Source organism: Lepidochelys kempii, chromosome 2 (genome assembly GCF_965140285.1).
Source record: "Lepidochelys kempii isolate rLepKem1 chromosome 2, rLepKem1.hap1, whole genome shotgun sequence".
Lineage (NCBI taxonomy): Eukaryota > Metazoa > Chordata > Testudines > Cheloniidae > Lepidochelys > Lepidochelys kempii.
The window spans coordinates 50,198,058-50,210,330 of NC_136381.1; the positions used below are offsets into that span (position 1 = coordinate 50,198,058).

Here is a 12,273-nt window from a genome sequence, read left to right on the forward strand (position 1 = left end):
TGGAAAGTAGATCCTACCAAACTAACTTGATATCTTTTTTGATGAGATTATAAGATTGGTTGATACAGGTAATAGTGTTGATTTAATATACTTAGACTTTGCAAGGCATTTCACTTGGTACCACATGGCATTTGATTAAAAAAACTAGAAAGATATAAAATTAACTGGGGCAGATTAAATTCATTAAAGTTGACTATCAAAGTTCTCAAAATGTAATTCTAAATGAGGAATCATAAATAAAGAGGTGTGTTTCTGTTCCTGCAGGGACAGGTTTTTGGCCCTTAGCTATCTAACATTTTTATCAATGACCTGGAAGAAAACATAAAATCATCAGTGATGAAGCTTGCAGATGACAAAAAATTAAGGGAGTGGAAAATAATGAAGAGGACAGGACACTGACAGAGTGATATTGATCCGTTGGTGTGCTGGGTGCAAGCAAACAATATGTATTAAATGTGAATGTATACTTCTAGGAACTAAGTATGTAGGCCATACTTACAGGATGGTGACTGTATCCTGGGAAGCAGTGACTTTGAAAAATATTTGAGTATCATGGTGGATAATCAGCTGAACATGAGCTCCCAGTACAACACTGTGGCCAAAATAGCTAATGCGATCCTTGGATGCACAAACAGGGGAATCTTAAGTAGGAGTTGAGTGGTTAATTTACCTCTGTATTTGGCACAGATGCCAGTGCCACTGGAATACTGTGTCCAGTTCTGGTCCCACAATTCAAGAAGGATATAGATAAATTGGAGAAGTTTCAGAGAAGAGCCAAGAGAATGATCAAAGGATTAGAAAACCTGCCTTATAGTGACAGACTCCAGGAGCTCAAACTATTTATCTTAACAAATAGAAGGTTAAGGGGTGACTTGATTATAGTCTATAAGTACATATGGGGGAACAAGTATTTAACAATGGGTTCTTTAAGAAGAGAAAGATATAACATGAGCCAATGGCCAGAAGTGGAAGCTAGACAAATTTATACTGGAAATAAGGTGCAAATTTTTACAGTGAGGGTATTAGCCATTGGAACATGGTTATGCGTTATACAGCACATTCATACCTTATGTATTATTCATACATTTGTATTATTGTAGAGCCTAGGAGCCCTGGTCATAAACCAGGATCCCATTGTATTAGATGCTGTACAAACAGAACAAAAAAACAGACCCAAAAATACACACATGCACGCGTACATACACACACACACGTTAATGCACCATACACGCTAATTTAAAAAGGAAAATCTGACTTATTTTGTTTCAAATGCAAAACACCATCTTTTACTAAGATGTGTGGTTTGAATGCCATTAATTAATTCCATAGTTCTATCAAAAGAAACTACTGAAAAGTAAATAAGTCACTTTGGGGTAACACTGATGTCTATTTTTTAACATGACAATGCTGTAGTTTCTTATGAACAACATGATACACTATAATTCAACTAGACAGAAAACACAAATGATAAAAAAACCAATTACTAGCTGTTGGGTACGATAAAAATATGTAAATATTCCCTTCATACTGACAGTCCATAAAACTGCATTACAGCTAAGCCCCAAGAGGAAGCTTAGGTCTCAGACATCAGAAGAATTTTAGAAACTTTCTTGTCATGTAGCAAGGCTGAGTCTGCTAATGCTTTCTCCAAGGCTGCAGCCTTTACACCTGACATGTCATTGTTCTCGATTCACATTAAACGGTAGCAAATTTCTTCCAGCAGAGCAGTAAATAAATCAAATAAACAAACACTGCTAGAGGCATGCAACAGTACACATACCTCATGTTCATTTGTTATCATATGTACTGGGCTTAATTGTGCCGATAGCAGAGCTGTCCAATGACAGGGGAAGCACATATAAGCAGTTTCCCCAGCCCCCATGCCTCCCACCTGTTGGGTGTAAGAGCCAAGCAGTAGTGCTAACTCTCTGTTCATGGGAGTGTAAAAACTGTGTTCACAGTGTCCCAAAAGGGGCAGGAAGTAGGCAATGCTTGACTCAGCTCCCTACATAGTGACAAGCCAACTGCCCCCACAGGGTGGAGAAGGTAAATTGTGTCTAATAAAGAGGTGTAGTAATATGCACCCTGACTCTTCAAACAAGACTTAGTCCTTTGAATGGGGATGGAGAATTTCATGCGGCTAAGAAAAGTGTCCTTCAGAGGAGTAAATGAATGCATTGGGCCCGATTCTTACTCCTTTGTGAGGCCAGAAACTGGCTACAGATCACCAGTACAGAATTACGCAGAATAGAGAAGCTTCCTTCTGGATCTGGGCCTTGTTCTTATTACCCCTTCCCTTCATGTGCATACCTACCTTTTTGGGTGTCAGAACAGGGAAGGTGCATGGCAGAGGCAAAGGCATATGGTCCATGAAGGTCACTAAGCCAGTGGCAGAACTTAGACCTTAGAATTTAGCTGCTGTCAGTCAGTTCTCAGGGGCATCCGGGGTGATGCTGGCCCTGAGAATAAGAGAGCCAAAAGTGGTTCCCTGACACAGCTCTGGCACAGGGCAGAAACTTCCTCATTATTTCTTATCACAATGAAAAACTTACTTCCAATCCTACAAAAGAGTCTGCATGGCAAAAGGGCCTCCCTGTGTGCAATCACTTGCAAGACTTGGGCCTTTGCTGGATCACCTTTGCTAGGGCAAAAAAGTTATTGGGTTCAAATTGAGTAACAGCTGAGTAGAGAAATACTTGCAGGATAAATAATCTGGCGAAAAAAACCCTTCCCCCTTCCCCCGCCAACAACAACTATAAAAGTAAATGGTACAAATAAAGCGTCAGATCCCTATCCATGCTCATTAGTCTTGGGCAATGGGGACTTTCCATCAGGGAAAGTTACAGAGAGTTCTGAGAAGTGATATTGAGCAGTGAGAGATTTGTGCTTGTGTGTAAGCAAGGAGGGGAGCATCCATTAGCTCATTTTAAACAGAAAGTAGAAGAATTTTTTTCTAATATAGGAAACTATCGTTATTGCACAAGATATTAAACTTGTGTCAATCACACACTTAAGGAAATGAAAAAAAAATTAACATTTAAATCCAATTACAGTATATGAAAGGACCCATTCCCATACCTCAATGACTCAAAATAGAGGGTAAAGAAGGTTATACGATTACACAGAGAAAATTCTAAGCAAACCACTAAAACCTGCAAGTGTACCATGCATACAGTTCCCACGGATATCTGTAGGAGTTGCATACACAGTGTTAAAAAGGGATTTTCCCCTTAGCTTGGATTAATGTTATGAGAGGTAAGAAACTGATTTGGATCCTATTTATACAGATTGTACGTTGATGTAACTTCCACTGATTCAAATGGCGTTATCCTTGAATCAGACATCTTAAGCGCCAGTTTCTGTGGTGTGCTCTAGATTCTTGATCCACTGTTTCAGATACTCTGTTGAGCTGAATGAGCTTCAATAATGTAGCAGTTGTGTTGTCCTCTCCTTTTCCTCATTCTCCCGTCAATAAGCAGAGGCCTCCAAAGGAATCTTTGTTTGTTTACGAAGGGAGGAAAGAGAGAGGGGAAGGTGCCTGGTGTGAAGATTGTGGATCCCTCAAGACATCTAGATAGACTTTTGTGTAGTGCTCGGGAGGAGCCAGTGGTTTGTGGTACATGTAGGTACCAATGACATAAGGAAGGATAGGAGAGAGGTCCTGGAGGTCAAATTTAGGCTGCTAGGTAAGAGATTGAAGTCCAGGACCTCAATGGTAGCATTCTCTGAAATGCTCTCAGTTCCACGCACAAGGCCAGTTAGACAGGCAGAATTGCAGAGTCTCAATGCGTGGATGAGACAATGGTGTAGGGAGGAGGGGTTTAGATTTATTAGGAACTGGGGAAACTTTTGGGAAAGATGGACCAGGTAGGATGGGCTCCACCTAAATCAAAATGGAACAAGGCTGCCGGCACTTAACATTAAAAATGTTGTAGAGCAGTTTTTAAACTAAGGGCTGGGGGAAAGCCAACAGGTGCGGAGGAGAGCATGGTTTGGACATCTCTTAAGGGAGGATCTATTAATAGAGAATCTCTATGTCCTAGTGAGGACAAGAGGATGGAAAATGATAAAATACAAACAGGGTCTGATCAGAAACAGTCAAATAAAAAAGAGTCCCATTCAATTACATCGTGTAATGGCAGACAGCTAAAAGGAGACAAGTTTTTTAAGTGCTTATATACCAATGCTAGAAGTCTAAATAATAAAATGGGTGAACTAGAGTGCCTCGTATTAAATGAGGATATGGATATAATAGACATCACAGAAACTTGGTGGAACGAGGATAATCAATGGGATACAGTAATACCAGGGTACAAAATATATCGGAAGGACAGAACAGGTCGTGCTGGTGGGGGAGTGGCATTATATGTGAAAGAAAGCATAGAATCAAATGAAGTAAAAATCGTAAATGAATCAAACTGTACCATAGAATCTCTATGGATAGAAATTCTGTGCTCTAATAATAAGAATATAGTGGTAAAGATCTATTACCAACTACCTGACCAGGATGGTGATAGTGACTGTGAAATGCTCAGGGAGATTAGAGAGGCTATTAAAATAAAGAACTCAATAATAATAATGGGGGATTTCAATTATCGCTATACAGTATTGACTGTGTATATGTCACCTCAGGACGGGATACAGAGAAAAAGTTTCTTTTCACTTTAAATGACTGCTTCTTGGAGCAGCTGGTCCTGGAACCCACCAGAGGAAAGGCAATTCCTGATTTAGTCCTAAGTGGAGCACAGGATCTGGTCCAAGAGGTGAATATAGCTGGACCTCTTGGTAACAGTGACCATAATATAATTAAATTTAAATATCCCTGTGGCAGGAAAAACACCACAGCGGCCCAACACTGTGCCATTTAATTTCAGAAAGGGGAACTACACAAAAATGAGGAGGTTAGTTATTAAAAAAAAATTTAAGGGTATAGTGCCAAAAGTGAAATCTCTGCAAGCTGCATGGAAACTTTTTAAAGACACCATAATAGAGACTCAACTTAAATGTATACCCCAATTTAAAAAACATAGTAAGAGAACCAAAAAAGAGCCACTGTGGCTAAACAACAAAGTAAAAGAAGCAGTGAGAGGCCAAAAGGCATCCTTTAAAAAGTAGAAGTTAAATCCTAGTGAGGAAAATAGAAAGGAGCATAAACACTGGCAAATGAAGTGTAAAAATACAATTAGGAAAGCCAAAAAAGAATTTGAGGAACAGTTAGCCAAAGACTCAAAAGGTAATAGCAAACTTATTTTTTAAGTACATCAGAAGCAGGAAGCCTGCTAAACAACCAGTGGGGCCACTGGACAATCGAGGTGCTAAAGGAGCACTGAAGGACTATAAGGCTATTGCGGAGAAACTAAATGAATTCTTTGCATCGGTATTCATGGCTGAGGATGTGAGGGAGATTCCCAAACCTGAGCCATTCTTTTTAGGTGACAGATCTGAGGAACTGTCCCAGGTTAAGGTATCATTAGACGAGGTTTTGGAACAAATTGATAAATTAAACAACAATAAGTCACCGGGACAAGATGGTATTCACCCAAGAGTTCTGAAGGAACTCAAATGTGAAATTGCAGAACTACTAACTGTAGTCTGTAACCTATCATTTAAATCAGCTTCTGTACCAGATGAATGGAGGATAGCTAATGTGACGCCAATTTTTAAAAAGGGCTCCAGAGGTGATCCCGGCAATTACAGGCCCTTAAGCCTGACTTTATTACCGGGCAAAGTGGTTGAAACTATGATAAAGAACAATATTGTCAAACTTATAGATGAACATAATTTGTTGGGGAAGAGTATACATGGTTTTAGTGAAGAGAAATCATGCCTCATAATCTACTAGAATTCTTTGAGGGGGTCAACAAGCATGTAGACCAAGGGGATCCAGAGGATATAGTGTATTTAGATTTTCAGAAAGCCTTTGACAAGGTCCCTCACCAAAGGCTCTTACCTAAAGTAAGCAGCCACGGGATAAGACGGAAGGAAGGTGCTCTCATGGACTGGTAACTGGTTAAAAGATAGGAAACAAAAGGTAAGTATGAATGGTCAGTTTTCAGAATGGAGAGAGGTAAATAGTGGTGTCCCCCAGGGATCCGTTCTGGGACCAGTCCTATTCAACATATTCATAAATGATCTGAAAAAAGGGGTAAACTGTGAGGTGGCAAAATGTGCAGATGATACAAAATTACTAAAGATAGTTAATACCCAGGCAGACTGCGAAGAGCTACAAAAGGATCTCTCAAAACTGGGTGACTGGGCAACAAAATGGCAGATGAAATTTAATGTTGATAAATGCAAAGTAATGCACATTGGAAAGCATAATCCCAAGTATACATATAAAATGATGGGGTCTAAATTAGCTCTTACCACTCAAGAAAGAGATCTTGGAGTCATTGTGGATAGTTCTCTGAAATCATCCACTCAATGTGCAGCAGCAGTCAAAAAAGCAAACAGAATGCTGGGAATAATTAAGAAAGGGATAGATAATAGGACAGAAAATATCATGTTGCCTCTATATGAATCCATGGTTTGCCCACATATTGAAGACTGTGTGCAGATGTGGTCGCCCCATCTCAAAAAAGCCATACTGGAATTGGAAAAGGTTCAGAAAAGGGCAACAACAATTATTAGAGGTATGAAATGGCTTCCGTATGAGGAGAGATTAATAAGGCTGGCACTTTTTAGCTTGGAAAAGAGACGGCTAAGGCGAGATATGATTGAGGTCTATAAAATCATGACTGGTGTAGAGAAATTAGATAAGGAAGTGTTGTTTACTACTTCTCATAGCACAAGAACTGGGGGTCACCAAATGAAATTAATGGGCAGCAGGTTTAAAACAAATAAAAGGAAGTATTTTTTCCACACAACACACAGTCAACCTGTGGAACTACTTGCCAGAGGATGTTGTGAAGGCCAAGACCATAACAGGGTTCAAAAAGAAACTAGACAAATTCATGGAGGTCGGTCCATCAATGGCTATTAGCCAGGATGGGCAGGAATGGAGTCCCTAGCCTCTGTTTGCCAGACGCTGGGAATGAGCAACTGGGGATGGATCACTTAATGATTACCTTTTCTGTTCATTCCTTCTGGGGCACCTGGCACTGGCCACTATCGAAAGACAGGATAGTGGGCTAGATGGACCTTTGGTCTGACCCAGTAGGGCTGTTCTTATGTTCTTAAGGAGGAGGGGGCAGCTGGAGCCACTGTACTTTCCTAAGAGGGTGCAGTGGAAGCTCTTTACAACTGGTCTTTTCATAGGCTGGCATTCAGGAGACATTGTCTCTACAGTATTAAGTGAGGCCTTAATCCTGCATTAAGAACCACATGGGAAACCCAGCAATGAGCCCTGACTTAAATTAAAGGGGCTTAGCAAACTGGTAGGCCCACATTTCTTAGTGTAGGCTTGGTGCCTGCACTGGTATGTATAGTGCCTATGCAAAACAAGTTTTTCATTGTACTGACCACATTTCATTGCAGAACAAAATCAGTTCAGTTGCAAAACTATTCAGTGCAAATGTATTTGTTTTTCAGCCTTTATAAATGTCTCCTGAAAAAGGAGAGTCAACTTAATCCTTTTATTCAAAACCTTACCAGCATTTTAAAATGGAAAAAGTCATTACAATTTTGTAGCATTTTCAAAGAAACTATTTTCAAAGATTTTAAGCAAACAAAGCCACTTAAATCCATTTTTGTGTTGTTAAAACTAGCTAATCTCATTTAAGAAGTAGGAGCTCAACAAACAACAATATTCTGGTAGGTTGCAGACTGTTAAGCACTCAAAAATGCAGTGCTGTAGCAACTCCTCTGGCAGCTTCCAAATTTACACATGGTTAGTCCTGAATAGGATGTTGTTTTGTAGCAGCAAAAAGAAGAAAATCTGTGGGCATTACTTCTAGAAATAAAAAGAACATAGACAATCAAGACCTGCTTCTCATTTGCTATATTTATAGTCTACAACTTCTGAAAAAAAATAGCATCACAGAGAGAATATACAGCATGTGTGTCAAAGCACAGTTCAACTTCAAGCTCTCTGGCTGAGGAATCTTCTTAGATGGAGCTGCTACTTAGAACAGATAATATCCACACAAACAAGCAGACATGGGGATCTGATTCTTCACTGCTCTGCACTTTTGTGTAGACGTGCACTTGCACAAAGCATGTGAATAAACACTAACACTGAATTAGCATGTATGGCAGCAGAGAATTATGATATCAAAAACATTGCAATTGCATGACTAGGTAATTATTTTTTTCATATTTTTCACAGCTTTCAGTAGTGATCATGACCAACATGAGTCTTATTTGTTCTAAACATCTCTAACAAATCATCATCTCCAGAGAGCTCTAAACTTAAGGCAATTATCGCTCTATTGCCATAATACAGATTAAAAAGTATAACTTAAAGTGCACTTCTCTGAAAAGTAAGTAGGTAAAAATGGCTATATTTACTCAACAGATCTGTTCCCTGTGTGTATTCAGAGTTCTAGATACTGAGAAAATAAACTGTTGCTGCTTTTTACTCCTTTTAGCAGGTAAGGAGGAATGAGCTGGGTTCTGTTCCTTCTCATGCATTGTAGAAGAATTATCTACACAGTTACATCTGTGAAAACCCAGCAAAGAAAGTGGAGCTTACCTAGCTGTCATTGAAGGCATCATCTGATGAAAATGGGGTTGCAGATGTAACTGAGAGCCTAATTTTTCCTACATAAGAACTGATCATGATGTTTAAGAAGAAAACCATCCATCTTGGCTCTCAGAACCAGGGTGAGTTTGCTGGAGCTGTCATTTAGAAAAGACATATTTCCCTTGTTTATTAAATACACTCAGTTTACAAGAGTCTTTGAGACACAAGCCACTTTTAAGACGAGAATTGCCCTTCTAGAGTCTCCCAGGAAATATCCATTATTGAGCTCTCTCCATGAGTTAATCAAAGTATGTGTTATATTATAGAATACTAATAACCTTGAAAAAAAAAACCACTGTGCACATTCAGAAATTCAGGGCTGTTAAGGATACCAGAACAACAGCCCTAAGGAACAAAGTCCTCTGTTTGGCCAAATAAGTACAGCATGGGCACTGTAAATACAAGCTTCCAACATGTGTCTGCAATAATTCATCTCACTACATGGGAAAATAATTTGGGGAATACCCATTCAGCCTCCATTAATGACCATACATACATTGGTCTTTCTGCTGTCAGCCAACTAGTAACAACTGTTGTAGTTGCACGTGCGTGTTGTGAAGTATACCCCGGGAACAAAATTGAGAGCACCACCAAATGGTAACACTTTTTGGTCATCACTAACCTGAGCTTATTTCAAACTGGTGATTAAAAAAATGAAAAGGTCACTCTCCTGAGCCACACAGTACTCCACTAGAAAAGTCATTTCATGCATCTCAAAAATTGTTTTCCAGTGCATTTAACTTGATAGAATAACATTTGGTGAACTATACCTGTGAGCACACTTTAACTACAGTCTTCCTCACTTTAGCAGCCCCATGACATTCACAGTCTTTTTGCAGTTTTGTTGTACCAAAGACAACTCTACAACACTGCTTCAGACTTCTCACTTCTCTTTTCTTTGAACTGATCCTTGCTCTTACTTTCTGCTCTCCCTCTAATTTTCCCCTCCATCATCTCATCTGGTTTTATAGCCTTCAGTATCTCCTCTCCTCCTCCTATCCCTAATTCTCTACAGCTTTCTTCCTCTTCCTTCCTGCTGCCTCCTACAGCTATCTGATAACATCTTGGAAAACAGAAAATACAATTAATAGTATTCAACATGGTTTCATGAAAAAATAGGTTGTCAAATGAACATCATAACATTCTCTGATGAGATTATGAATCTAGTTGATAAATGTAACTGTATTGACATAATATACATTTGCTTAGTTCCACTCTGCATTCTGATTTTTTAAAAAAATAGCACTATACAAAGTTAATATGGCATATAGTTATTAAATGACTCAAAGATGGCTAATATATCCCAAAATATAATTCTATTTGAGCATAAGCTTTTGTGAGCTACAGCTCACTTCAGGTAGCTCACAAAAGCTTATGCTCAAATAAATGTATTAGTCTCTAAGGTGCCACAAGTCCTCCTTTTCTTTTTGCGAATACAGACTAACACGGCTGCTACTCTGAAACCTGTCAAAATATAATTGTTAGTGGGAAGTTATCCACCAGTGGTCTGTCCTAGTGGGGTCAGTCAGGGGTTACTACTTGGCCCCGTGCTAGTCAATACTTTTATCAGCTGATTGGAGGAAAATATAAAGATATTGATATTTGCAAAGAATATAAAGATTGGTTGCATGGTGAACAACAAATGAGGACAGGTCATTGATACAAAGAAATCCGGATCCCTTAATAAACCAGGTGCAGACAATCATGTTTTCAAACAGTTAAACTCAAGATTATATATCTATGAACAAAGTCTGTAGGCCAGACTTACAGGATGAGGGTCTGAATCTGGAAAACAGTGACTCTGAAAAAGATTTAAGAGTCATTGTTGATAACCACTGAACATGAACTCCCAGTGTGATGGTGTGGCAAAAAGGGCTAACATGATCCTTTGATGTATAAACAGGATATCAAGTAATAATATAATAATAATAAGAAGAAGATAATATCAAGTAGCAGTAAGCAGGCAATATTACTTTTGTATGCAGCATTGGTGAGATTCCTCCAGTGATACGGTGTCTGGTTTAGATCTCCATACTTTAAAAAGGATGTTGAAAAACTGGACAGGGATCAAAGAAGAGTGATAAGAATGATCTGTCATCTGGGAAACATGTCTTACAATGACCGATTAAAATAATTCATTTTATTTAACTGAAGAGAAGTTTCAGAGGTCCATAGAGTATCTAAACATGGAAGAGATATCTGATGCTAGAGGGTTCTTTAAACTAGCAGACAAAGGCACAATACAATCCAATGGCTGGAAGTTTAACTTAGCAAAGTTCAAAATTGACATGTGACATAAATGTTTAATCAGTGAGGGTTACAGGACACAGTCAGTTCTTCATCAATTGGAGATTTAAAGTCAGGATAAGTTTTAAAGTCAAGATAGGATGTCTTTTTACAAAAATTCAGCTTCATGCAGAAATCACTGGGGAAATTATATGTTCTGTTTGATAGAGAAGGACACTGTAGTATTAGCTTAATGATCTCATCTGGCCCTAAAAAAGTAAAGCACAGTAAAATAAGTGCAAAATGGGGCACAACCGGCTCCTCTTCCACAACCAAAGTGGAGAGTGCAGTTCTGCTGTACAAAGAATGAGAGTGAGTTGCTGTGTGCAGAGGGGAGGAGGGAAGAGGGAGATAGGAGGAGGAGAAGAGAGCACACATTGAGAGTTCACAATCTTCACAGCATGGAGCATGAAAGCAAACAGAGTGGGAACTGGCTGGACGATCCACTGTTACACAGAACCCCCCTCCACTTCCCCCACTGCAGAGGGACAAGTTACTGCCTCAGGGATGCAGCTGCTGAATATCCTGTTAATTATGATTTCTGTCCTCCAGTTCCCTCAAGGAGCTAATCAATTCACAGCCCAGTATTTGATTAGGTTACATTGATTCAGGTTATAATTAAACATAAGTAACTATGTAATGTTATCATTGAAACCCATTTTCTTCCCCTCCTCCCATACACTCACTTGGTTAATCTTCAACTCATTGCAATGCATCTAAAATAAATTGACCGGTTTCAGAGTAGAAGCTGTGTTAATCTGTATTCGCAAAAAGAAAAGGAGTACTTGTGACACCTTAGAGACTAACCAATTTATCTGAGCATAAGCTTTCGTGAGCTACATCCGATGAAGTGAGCTGTAGCTCACGAAAGCTTATGCTCAAATAAATTGGTTAGTCTCTAAGGTGCCACAAGTACTCCTTTTCTTTTCGCTAAAATAAATTGTAAGTCTTTAAAGTGCCTAGCACTTTAGTTTAATGTAAATAACCAATGGCAACAAAAAATAAAATTAAATAGATCTCAACACTTCAGGAGATTATGATTTCAATTCCATTGTATTATAAAGTTGAAGTATCCAATGAAAGTTAGTACAACATTATACACGCCCTATGCAGGTTCAAACATTTAATCAATGGGTGCATTGCAAGAACAGAGACCAGCTGGATTCAATGAACTGATGCACTCTATACACACACACACACACAGAGTAACTGGGTTGGCCCTTTCTACTTGGTCAGGGTTCTGGGATATCTACCCAGCTGATAGAAGGTAAGAATTTAAAAGCGTTTGTTATGCTGCACTGAGC

At 39.0% G+C, this 12,273-nt stretch overlaps 1 protein-coding gene across 17 annotated transcripts in view; it reads right to left on the reverse strand.

The window, feature by feature from the left end:
* RALYL (RALY RNA binding protein like) overlaps window positions 1-12,273 on the reverse strand; it is a 614,199-nt gene that overhangs the window by 441,365 nt on the left and 160,561 nt on the right. The window contains exon 4 of one of the 17 annotated variants that reach the window (XM_073330692.2): window positions 8,633-8,778. The exons of the other annotated variants lie outside the window; for them this stretch is intronic. The gene's annotated coding sequence lies outside the window, so the exon portion shown is untranslated. The remainder of the gene's footprint in view (window positions 1-8,632; window positions 8,779-12,273) is intronic. 17 annotated transcript variants of the gene reach the window in all.